This window comes from Gracilinanus agilis, chromosome 3 (genome assembly GCF_016433145.1).
Source record: "Gracilinanus agilis isolate LMUSP501 chromosome 3, AgileGrace, whole genome shotgun sequence".
Classification (NCBI taxonomy): Eukaryota; Metazoa; Chordata; class Mammalia; order Didelphimorphia; family Didelphidae; genus Gracilinanus; species Gracilinanus agilis.
In genome coordinates this window covers 38870094-38880745 of record NC_058132.1, presented here as the reverse complement: position 1 = coordinate 38880745, position 10652 = coordinate 38870094, and the positions used below count along the sequence as shown (strand labels likewise).

Genomic DNA, 10652 nt, shown 5'->3' with positions numbered 1-10652 from the left:
TGGAAAGAGGAAACAGAATGTTTTTTTTTCTTCTTCCTCCATTCCCATACTAGTTATATTTTTAGAGAGCCTGGACCATTAAAAAACAAAGCATCCATCTAGGAGCAAAGAGAGACATATTTAGAATAAATCTGGAAGGACAAACATGACCATCGATGGATACAGAAATATGACTATCTGATGGAGAATGGAGCTTTATGGAGCATGATCCATGAATCAGCTTTGGACTCAAGAAAAAGTTCCCAGTGATTAAGAGTTGTAAGTTTGCCTTTTTAATCATACATATTCCCTACTTATATACGTCACTCTCATTGTACCCAAAATCTAATATCATTTTTCTCCTGGACTTTTTCAGTACAGGGATCCCTTCTGCATCATATTTAATATCTCATGGGTTGGCATAAGAAATTAAATGGAAATTTTGGGGGAGTATTTTTGAAGTCACGGATGGCATACCAAAGGCCAGAAGATGAGACAGAAGTTTAGAAACTCAGAAATGCATAAAATACCTATACTATAGAATATCAAAATATTTTATTTTTAATAACATAAATATACACAATTTTTTTGGAAGTTAAAATAGGGAAAAAGTTAAAGTTTGTGAAAAAATGCACAGCAGAGGACATGCAAAGACCAGAGACATAAAGATATCTTAACATTGACTTACAGATAGCCTATGCCAAATATTTAACCCAAATTTTACAATGTACTATAAACACTCCATAAAAGAAAAAGGAAAAAAAATCATACCTTTTCAGTACAAAGGGAAGGCCAAAATTTTTTACGCATCTTTTCCAGATCACAAAGGTGCCACACCCAAGATATAGACGGGTTACCTGTAGTTCTGAGTGCATGCACTCACATTTAGGTGATGTTTTATAGCAACTATTTCTCTATGCTTCCTTAGTGCATAACTTTGCTCATAAGTTAATTGAAGTCTGGATTATTATTAGGAAGTACTCAGGTTGGCACTTTGGAGTGATAGCTCTAGAAACTCAACCCCTGAGGGTTACCTTTAAAAATGTGGAGGGAAAGAGATAATAAGGAAAAAGACTTGTACAAAATTATTTATAGCTGCACTCTTTGTGGTGGCAAAAAACTGGAAAATGAGGTGATGTCCTTCAATTGGGGAATGGCTGAACAAATTGTGATACCTGCTGGTGATGGAATACTATTGTGCTGAAAGGAATAATGAACTGGAGAAATCCCATGTGAATTGGAACAACCTCCAGGAATTGATGCAGAGTGAACAGAGCAGAACGAGGAGAACTTTATACACAGAGACAGATACACTGTGGTACAATCAAATGTAATGGACTTCTCTACTAGCAGCAATGCAATGATCCAGGACAATTCTGAGGGACTCAGGAGAAAGAATGCTATCAACATCCAGAGAAAGAACTGTGGGAGCAGAAACACAGAAGAAAAGCAACTGTTTGATCACACAGGTCAATAGGGATATGATTAGGGATATAGACTCTAAATGATCACCCTAATGCAAATATTAATAATGTGGAAATAGGTCTTGATCAATGACACATGTAAAACCCAGTGGAATTGCTCATTGGCTATGGGAGAAGGGTGAAAGGAGGGGAAGGAAAGAACATGAACCATGTAACCATAGAAAAATATTCTAAATTAATTAATTAAATAACAATTTCAAATAAAAAATCGTGAAGGGAGACATAGTTACAGGGGACCCCAAAGTGTGAATGTGAATGCCAATTTGAAGAGTGATCTAAAATGGGGGTGGATTCTTGCACATAGCGGACTCCCAGTAAATTCTTGTTGAATTGAATTAAATAAAATAATACTTTAGAAAGTGGGAAGAAAGATCCAAATATAATTTCCCAAATTTTCTTTTTTTAATGAAAAGATCTCAGAAATGTATTAAAAAGATAAATAGAAATATAAATGAGAACTTTTTCATCTCTGTTTAATAAGAGCATAAAAAGAATAGATTGTCCTGCATGCTCTTCCAAATCTGTCCAAGGAAAGGAACCATGGAATCATCTGGCCTCTGGTTTTTCATTTTTTATGCCTCCATATTATCATATAGGTTCTTGGACCTCATGAATGCTATTATATGTCCTCTTCTTTTCACCTAGATGTGTGATCTTCTTCATATGAAGAAGGGTATCCTTAGCATTTAATGCATTTTCTACTTTTTCATGTTTTTTTTCCTTCACTCTCACTCTCTGAACTGCTCTTCTTTGCATTTCTCCTCCTTTGCCTTCTTCATCTTCATCTTTATCTTAATTTTCATCTTCTCCTCTTCTTCCTTCTCCTCTTTCTTTTTCTCTTGGTAAAGCTCAATCAGAGTTTTCAGTCTGCTCATTTGCTTTTTTCCCATGGCATCAAGAAGTATATATTCATCTGCATTAACAATTTATTTTCCAGTTTCTCCAGCATAGTAGGAAAACTTGACAAAAGAGTGACAGCACTTGTACTCCCAATGACCTTCTTTCAAATAGGAACCTCAGTTGTTGATCTTGACATCAATCTCATACGAGAAGAGGCAATAGCTCACTCTCATCATTTTTCTTGAAGGGCATGTAGGTAGTGCCATGAATAGAGTAATGGGCCTGAAAGTTGGCAAGAATCATCTTCCTGAGTTCAAATCTGGCCTCAGACATTTCCTAGTTGGGTGAACCTGGTAAAGTCTGCTTGCCTCAGATTCCTCAACTGTAAATGAGCTGGAAAAGAAAAATGACAATTCACTCTTTGCCAATAATACCCCAAGTAGGTTACAAAGAGCCAGATATAACTGAAAAACAATTGAACAATAGCCATCATATCTTGAATATTTCAGTTTTTTGTTTGAGCTAACAGCAGCTTAGAGTTGAGTGCTTCCAGGTGTTCTTGACCTCCATATTGCTCTGGGATACTTTCTTTTTGTTCTTTGAAATGTTCTTTCTTGATTTAAATGATTTGTATAGCAACTCTAGTTTTCTTGGATCTGCTTGGAGATGCACTCAGACCCTTTGTCATAAACCTCCAGGCTAACAACTGTGTTTGTGCCACTCTTTTTTGCATTGGAATAGATAATCTTTCTTGTTGCTCTTGTTTTTGGATTTTAGTAGGCAGAATTAAGATCTAAATTTCCCAAGTATTTAGTAATGTCTTCTCAAATCCTGATTCCAGATTGTAATCTGTTTTTTTAAAGTCAAAATTCTATCCAGGCATATCAATGCCATCTGCATACTTAATTTCATCCTCATCTGTACTGCTATGATCTCTTTCCATCTGAGAATTTGGTTCTTCTCCCCACTGACAATTCATGGAATTTGCTTTTCAGAGGCTAATTCTTTCTATAGCTTCTCAGTTTTCATGGTATGTTTAGCCAGATTAACTTTGGCAAATTCTTCCACAATTTTCCTATGTTCTTCTGAGTTGTAACCAATTGCATCTACCATCAAAGTCATACATAAGCTGAGGTTGGATATGTTCATCTGGCATTGTGTTAGTGCCTCTGAATTTGGCACCAGCACACTTAGATATCTCAAAGCGGACTTTTTTTTTGTATGTGTGTGCATCAGAGCCCAACAATTTTCACATTCTCCTTTGTGGTATTTCATAGCCAAAATATTTTCCTTTACACCCCTCTTCTCCAGATAACCTGTGCTCTTTTTGGATCTCCAGCTGGATTCTCTGATGTTTTGTGTAATTCTCTACATCCCCATGCACACAGGAGATGTGCTGTGGAATATGAGGATTGATAGCTTTTCCTTCCTCATTTACTTGAGCCAGGACATTCCCTCTGTTTTCTCCCTTGTTAGAGTTCTATCTTCTTTCTCCAATCTTCTCATCAGTTTCTTTGACTTTTAAACCCACATCACTGGATTTTTGGGAGTGGCACTTTATTTTTGCTTTTGCGACAATATCAAACATGGGACTAATTACAAGACTGCTGTTGAGTCCACCAAGGGGAAGATGGAGAGAAGTGTCAACTTGACCCCACCTCAACTCAGATACGCTTCTAGGTGGGCAAGCTTCACTTCACTGATACCCCAAATCCTCCCCAAATTCTCTTCAAAGTGAAGAGAATGCATTTTACTCTGTGTTCACTTATAAAGAAGCTTAACTCGTAGTCAGTGACCTGATGTCAAATCCTAACTCAAAAATCTATTCCCTAACAGACCTTTGGCAAAATACTTAACTTAGCACCTCAGTTTTCTAGTCTGTAAATGATGGGGTCACACAAGATAGCCCCCAAGGTCTTTTCCTGCTCTCTCTCTCTCTTATCCTTTCATGGCCTTTGCTCTGAAAGAGGTCGATCATATTACATATAAATTAATGTTGGAAATTCCAGGACATTTTTGACAATTCCGAGACTGCAGAGTTCTTTGAATTCTGGGGCTGACCTTTCGGCTTAAAGGGCTTTACATTTCAGTTCTCACCTTTTGTGTCTGGCTAGGCATTACTGAAGCTAACGTTTGGAAACTCAGAAGGAACTTCTGTTGGCCAATTGTGACCTCTGAGCTTTAAATTAAAAAAACGTTGATAATTTATTTCTAACATACTCACCCAATCTTATGTATGTGTACTTATATAGCGTAATATATAATATGACTATATAGAATATAAAATAATAATAATTTAACATCAATAATTTGTTATAAACATATAATAAATTATAATATGCTCATCCAAAAGAAATTAATACTCATATTAACTATATCCAAAAATCTATGCCTCATCCTTTTTTCTTCCCCCCTCCCTAAGAAAGCACGTAATATTATATAGGTTGTACATATATTATCATATAATACATATTTCCATGTTAGTCATGTTGTGAAATAAGAGACGTATTGTTTACGCTAGAGAAAAATTCATGAAAGTTATAAAGCCAAGAATGGTATGCTTCAATCTGCATTTGGACTCCATCTGTTGCTTTTATGGCTAATCCAATATTCTTATTAAATATCTCTTAACATCATTAATTGGTGAATATAATATTAGGTGAAATAATAATTATTTAATAATATTTAATAATAATGAAATAATTAGGTGAAAGAAGACAAGTGGCTGGTCAGTTTTACAAGGATGTATCATTTCCATGCAAACAGTGCAATTTAGGAGATAGCCAACTTCAGAACCAGAACTAAATGTTCAAGTTCCACTCAGATACATATTGGCTGTGAGATTTTGGGCAAATCCCTCAATGTCTCAGTGCTCAAGGCAGTCCTATAAAACTACAAGTTGTAGTGAACATACTGATAGGCATTAGTAGAGGTGTTTCCTCATCTATGAACTTTTCCCGCCAATGAAATTATAGATCCTGACACCACTTAGGGTTTTCTTGGTAAATAAATATATTGGAGTAGTCTGCCATTTCCTTCTCCAGTTCATTTTACAGATGAGGAAACTGAGGCAAGCAGAGTGAAATGACTTGCCCAGGGTATCATAGCTAGTAAATGTTTGTGTCCAGATTTGAACTCAGGACTTCCTGACTCTAGGGTCAGCACTCCTTCCACTGTGCCCTCCAGCCAGTAATGGAACTAAAAGAGACCCTATAGACCATCTGGTCCAAAAGCTTTATTTTAAAGATGAACAATCTGAATTCTAGTGAAATCAAAGTGACTTGACTTAGACCTTAGAGGGTTTAAGTGGCAGTACTGGATTCATGTTGCCTGACTCTGAGGTCTTGTTATAAATAAAAATTGATCTGGAGGCTATATTATCAGATTCATAAGTATTTATTAGTAAAGAGTGTGAGACTGATAGAGGTAGAAAGAGAGTGTTAGAGAGTAAAACCTTTATGGCTCACCAGAGATCATCTGATAAAATAGGGAATAGCTCTGAGAGAAAAACACCGGCCCTATAGGTGTAGAAGTCCCGAGAGTGACTCAGTTTCCGCTGCTCATTTAAAAACCCTCCCGGCTCCACCTCCTTGGCCAGATCATGCTGACTCTGCCAACCCTGATGGGGAACCCAGGAGTCCTGCTTTCTGGCAGGCATGTGACTTTTTTGACTCCTCTGTCCTACCACCAGGGTGTGCATGATCTAAGCTCCCTAAATAATTATGTCACACAATCTCCTCCCCCTGACTCTGATTCTTTGGGAGACCAGAATGTTAAGTCTCTGCACTCTTGGTTCTCTAAGAGATTAACACATCGGTTTTCCCAATGAATCATTTGACATATGGCATCTATACATTTAGGATTTTCCCACTGGAGGTATAGAAAGAAAAAAAAATGTTGTACAATTCATGGTGGCAGTTACAATTTTAGGAATAAAAAAGGAAGGAGAGAAAGAAAAAATGATTGATAGGAGTATTGACAAAAAGCTGATTCTCCTTCAGCTTTATATAAAGTGTTTACAGTCAGGATAAATGGAGGGCTTGACTCACATCCCCCCTCCCAGGTCAGTTCATTATATCCAAAAGTTCACTCCAAATTTCCTGATGTAGTATTTGATTTCTGCCAGCATCCTTCCAGCATTTTTTCCAGATCTGCTTCCCTGGCCCAGGGTACTGGCTATTATCTTTTCCTAAAATCATTTTAAAAGACCTAAGACTTTGCACCTTTAGGATAATTACACAATCCTCCCCTCAAGAGGGTATAGAATTGACACAGGATCCATGACTAGGTTATCAGGAATATGAACCAATTCTCCCAAAAACAAGAGGAGAGAGAAAAGTTAAATTTAAAATATATTCAAATCCTATGTGTATATACATTTGAGCATAAATTAAAACCATAACAGGTCTTTTATTCAGCATTAAGATCTAATAGAGATGGCTGATATCCTACTAGCATACAGGGCAGGTGCAGCCATTTTGTATCAGCCAGGACTATAGAAAATTGCAATACTAAAAAAGATAGAAGGGGCAGAAGTCTGAAGAAAAGGGGAATATAATTCCCTGATTTGATTTCTGCTCCAATCATTGGGATAGCAAGCCAAAATTAAAACCAACCAGAGATACACTTTATTTTCATATAAAGGCATAAAATGGGGAAGTTCCAATATCAGGACTTGCCAAATAGCTGCTTCCCCAAATCCTTTGAGATAGGTCCTCTGCCTTGGCATAGATCCTCATCAACTCCACAGGGAATGTTGGTCACCTTGATCTTTTGCTTCTTCAAACTGATCAGTGGCTCATTAGAAGTCCCTTCTTCTGAAAAAAAAAGACACAAATATCAGTTAAAGTTCCATTGAGCTCTTCTACCACTGTTCTGCCCCATCCACCCAATTTAGCATTCTGTATGTCCTGTGTTAATCTGTGTGAGTGCATCCTTTCTGTTTCTCACTCTGTGTCTCTTTCTCTGTCTCTGTCTTCACATTCCTCCCTACTTCTCTCAGTTCTGGTAGCATAAACACATCAAAGCTGGAAGTTCTCTAACTCATCATTTTTCCAACCACTCCCCTATATGTGTTGTCTTTTCCATTAGAATGTAAACTTCTGAAAGACAGGGCTTTTATATTTTTTATCCCCAGGACTTACTATTGCTTTTGCCAAATGGTAAGTAGTTAATAAATACCTTTTCACTCACTACTCTTTCCTTATCCCTATTAAAATTATGTGTTGTTAGAGGCAGCCAGGTAGTGCATCAGATAGAGCAGCAGACCTGGGTTCTGGAAGACATGGGTTCAAAGTTGACCATATATACTTCCTCCCTGGGTGACCCTGGAAGTCACTTAATCCTAATTGCCTGCTCTTTGCCATTCTTCTGTATTTTATTTCATTCTGAAATGGAAAAGTAAGGGTTTAAAAATTATGTGAGATTAATGGCATCATCCATTTTCTGCATCCCTCATCTCATTTAGCACATAAGACATGTACTGAGGTGTACAGGATGTTTAAGGCAAATTGTAATCTTTGCTGTCCACCTCTCACCTAATTTTCACCTATGGCTCTGAGAGCCTCCTGTGGTGCTAACTCAGTGGCCACATCCTGGTGAAAGTGTCTCAGCAAATGGGCTAAACCAGGTAGAGGGTAACCAACAGGCTTCAAATCCATTGAAGGAGGTATCTACATAAACAGTTTGTTCCAATGGCCATGAAGTTGGCTAAAGAAGGCATTTATGGAGCATGGAGAGCTCAGACATCCATCCACTGCATCCCTCGTCATTGCCAGTCATTCCTGTCTTTTTTCTTGCCTTTGAACTTCTGTCTTTTGGAGAGAGTGAGACTGATGACTTTGTGCAGCTCTATCTCATTTAAATTCAAACACAGACCCAAGTCAAGACATGAACCCATGGCATCACTGGTCCTCTTTGAAAGTGAAGGACGAACAACAACATCTGCTATGGATACCTGTATTGAAATTAACCCTCTGCCACCCTATAACTCCTTGACTTGGAACCATTTTTTTATTGTAGGAGATTCTTAAAAAGAGGATCCATATTTGTATACAAGGTTAAATTAGATAGCTTATTTTAAAGATGACATTCAATGATTCTGTGAGCTAAACTTAAATATTTCCTAATTCAATTCAAAGAATTTTAAATTACTTACTAAGTTCTAGGTCCTCTCTAAAGCACAAAAAATTAAAAGACAAAGCCCAGAAGTCCCTGCCCTCAGAGATTACCAACTAGAAAGGGAAATAAATTTAGCACATTTGAGTAAACAGAAAGGACATACAAAGTAAAATCAAACGAATATGGGGATGGTTGTGGTAGGATTATTTGTACCGAGAAGAGTTCTGCACATAGTATGCACCTAATAAATGTTGTATTTGTATTACATTCCTCTAAATGGCTCAATCTCTCTATGCAACCAAAGAGAAGTGAATTTTCTGTCCAAATGCTGGAGGGTATGGTATTTTCAACATCTCTTCACTTCCAAAACCCTGAACAAGATGAGTCACCCATCTAATTTCTCACTTAGGTCCTTCAAAAGAAAACACCAGATTATTATTTCTGCTAGATGCCCTGGGTTTATGTGATCATTTTGACCTGCTTCCAGAAGGCAAGTGGAGATATGTGATACATACAGGCATTTGAATGAGCTGCAGTGATAAAAGTAACTGGGAAAATGTCCATCCAATTCCCATCTTCCCCCAGGCTGGAGTTTGCCACTAGATTAATGGTGTGTGGGCAGAGTGAGAAATGTACATCACTCATGGAGTTCAGCAAGTTCCTGCCTCCGTCAGTGACAAATAGCCCTTTTCTGAGGCTCAGCAGGACACAGTAGCCACCCTGTTGGGGGATTTGGGAAAGTTAATTCATCCACTCCAAGATTTCACTTCTTTTCCATGTGAACCATCAAACCACTCTAGTGACCGTTCCAACTCCCTATGATGGGAGCTTTGGCATATAGACCTGTGGAGAGCAATGGAATTTTACATGTTGGTGATGGCCACCAAATAAACTTATTTTTCTTAAGGAGGCCTCATGTCCCACAATTGCTTAAACAGGTGGTCTTATTCACTCATCTTATGAATGGGGAAATGAGGTATAGAGAAGTGAAGTCACTTTGCTGAAGTCCCACAGGAGCTACAATGATCCAGAACTAGATTTTGAGCCAAGACTCTGTACTTTATCCATGTCAGCTAAATTGTGCAATGGATAGAGTTCTGGGCCTGAAGTCAGGAAGATCAGATTTTTTACTTTATAATTATAGACCTTGGGCAAGTCACTTAACCTTTGTGTGCCTCAGTTTTCTCATCTCTAAAAAAGGGGATCATAATAGCACCAACCCCTCAAAGTTGTTGTGAGAATCAGATGAGATAATATTTGTAAAGCACTTAACACAAAGCCTGGCATATGGTAAATGCTTAATAAATGCTTATTCTTTTCTCCTTTCCTTGAGCTTCACCCAAGATTACATTTCTCTGATATTAATTTCTCCATCTATAAAAAATATTAGTAAATGAGATTAGGTGATCTCAGGGGGATGAGGGAACAAGCTTGTACTGATTCTAAGAGTCAGTTGTTAAATTTTCCATGTGAGCATTTACTCTTTATAAATTGCCAAAGGCTACAAATCAGGACTTGATTTGTTGTTTTGTTGATTGTCAAGACTGAAGAAAGTGTGAATACCTTTTATTTCCCAGAGAGCTTATTATTAAACATTTACCACCATTCATGGTAATCTCTAATGTTCCTTCAACATCTCAATGCTACAGAATCCTGACAATCATTAATGGCTTTCTGGGAACACTCACTTTCGGGAATATACACAACTTTCTTGTTGTGATGACAAATATGATAAACATTTTCAAATATTTTTTCATATGTATCTGCAACAGAAGCAATCTTGCTTTGCAGGAGAACTGTCCCAGATTGGGAATAAAGTTTACTGGGGTCAAGTTCTTCAGTTGGGTTCTACAGTGAATAGAGAATTGGGAATAGAATTAGGAAATCCTGAGATCAAAATTGACCTCAGATACTCCCAAGGTATATGACCCTAGGCAAATCACTTGGCCATTTTGCCTCTGTTTCCTCAACATGTAAAATAAGGATTATAACTCCTACCTTCTAGGCTTGTCTGAGGATCAATTGTTATAATATCAGCAGAGCACTTAGCAAAGTGTTTGGCACATAATAAGCACTATATAAATAGATGCTTGTTTCCTTCTTCCTCCAACTCTCCCTGCCCCCTTTATCCCCAATTCATTTTGACTATGTGAATATGGGCTTGTGTCTTAATTTTTCAGTGTTCCAGGAACTGTCTATGATCATAAGTTACAGAAGAGCTGCTGATCT

The 10652-nt window shown here is 37.5% G+C and overlaps 1 pseudogene; it reads right to left on the bottom strand.

Annotated features, from left to right (window-relative positions):
- Positions 1 to 1936: 1936 nt before the first annotated feature.
- LOC123240944 lies at positions 1937 to 6003 on the bottom strand (annotated as a pseudogene).
- Between the last annotated feature and the right edge of the window lie 4649 nt (positions 6004 to 10652).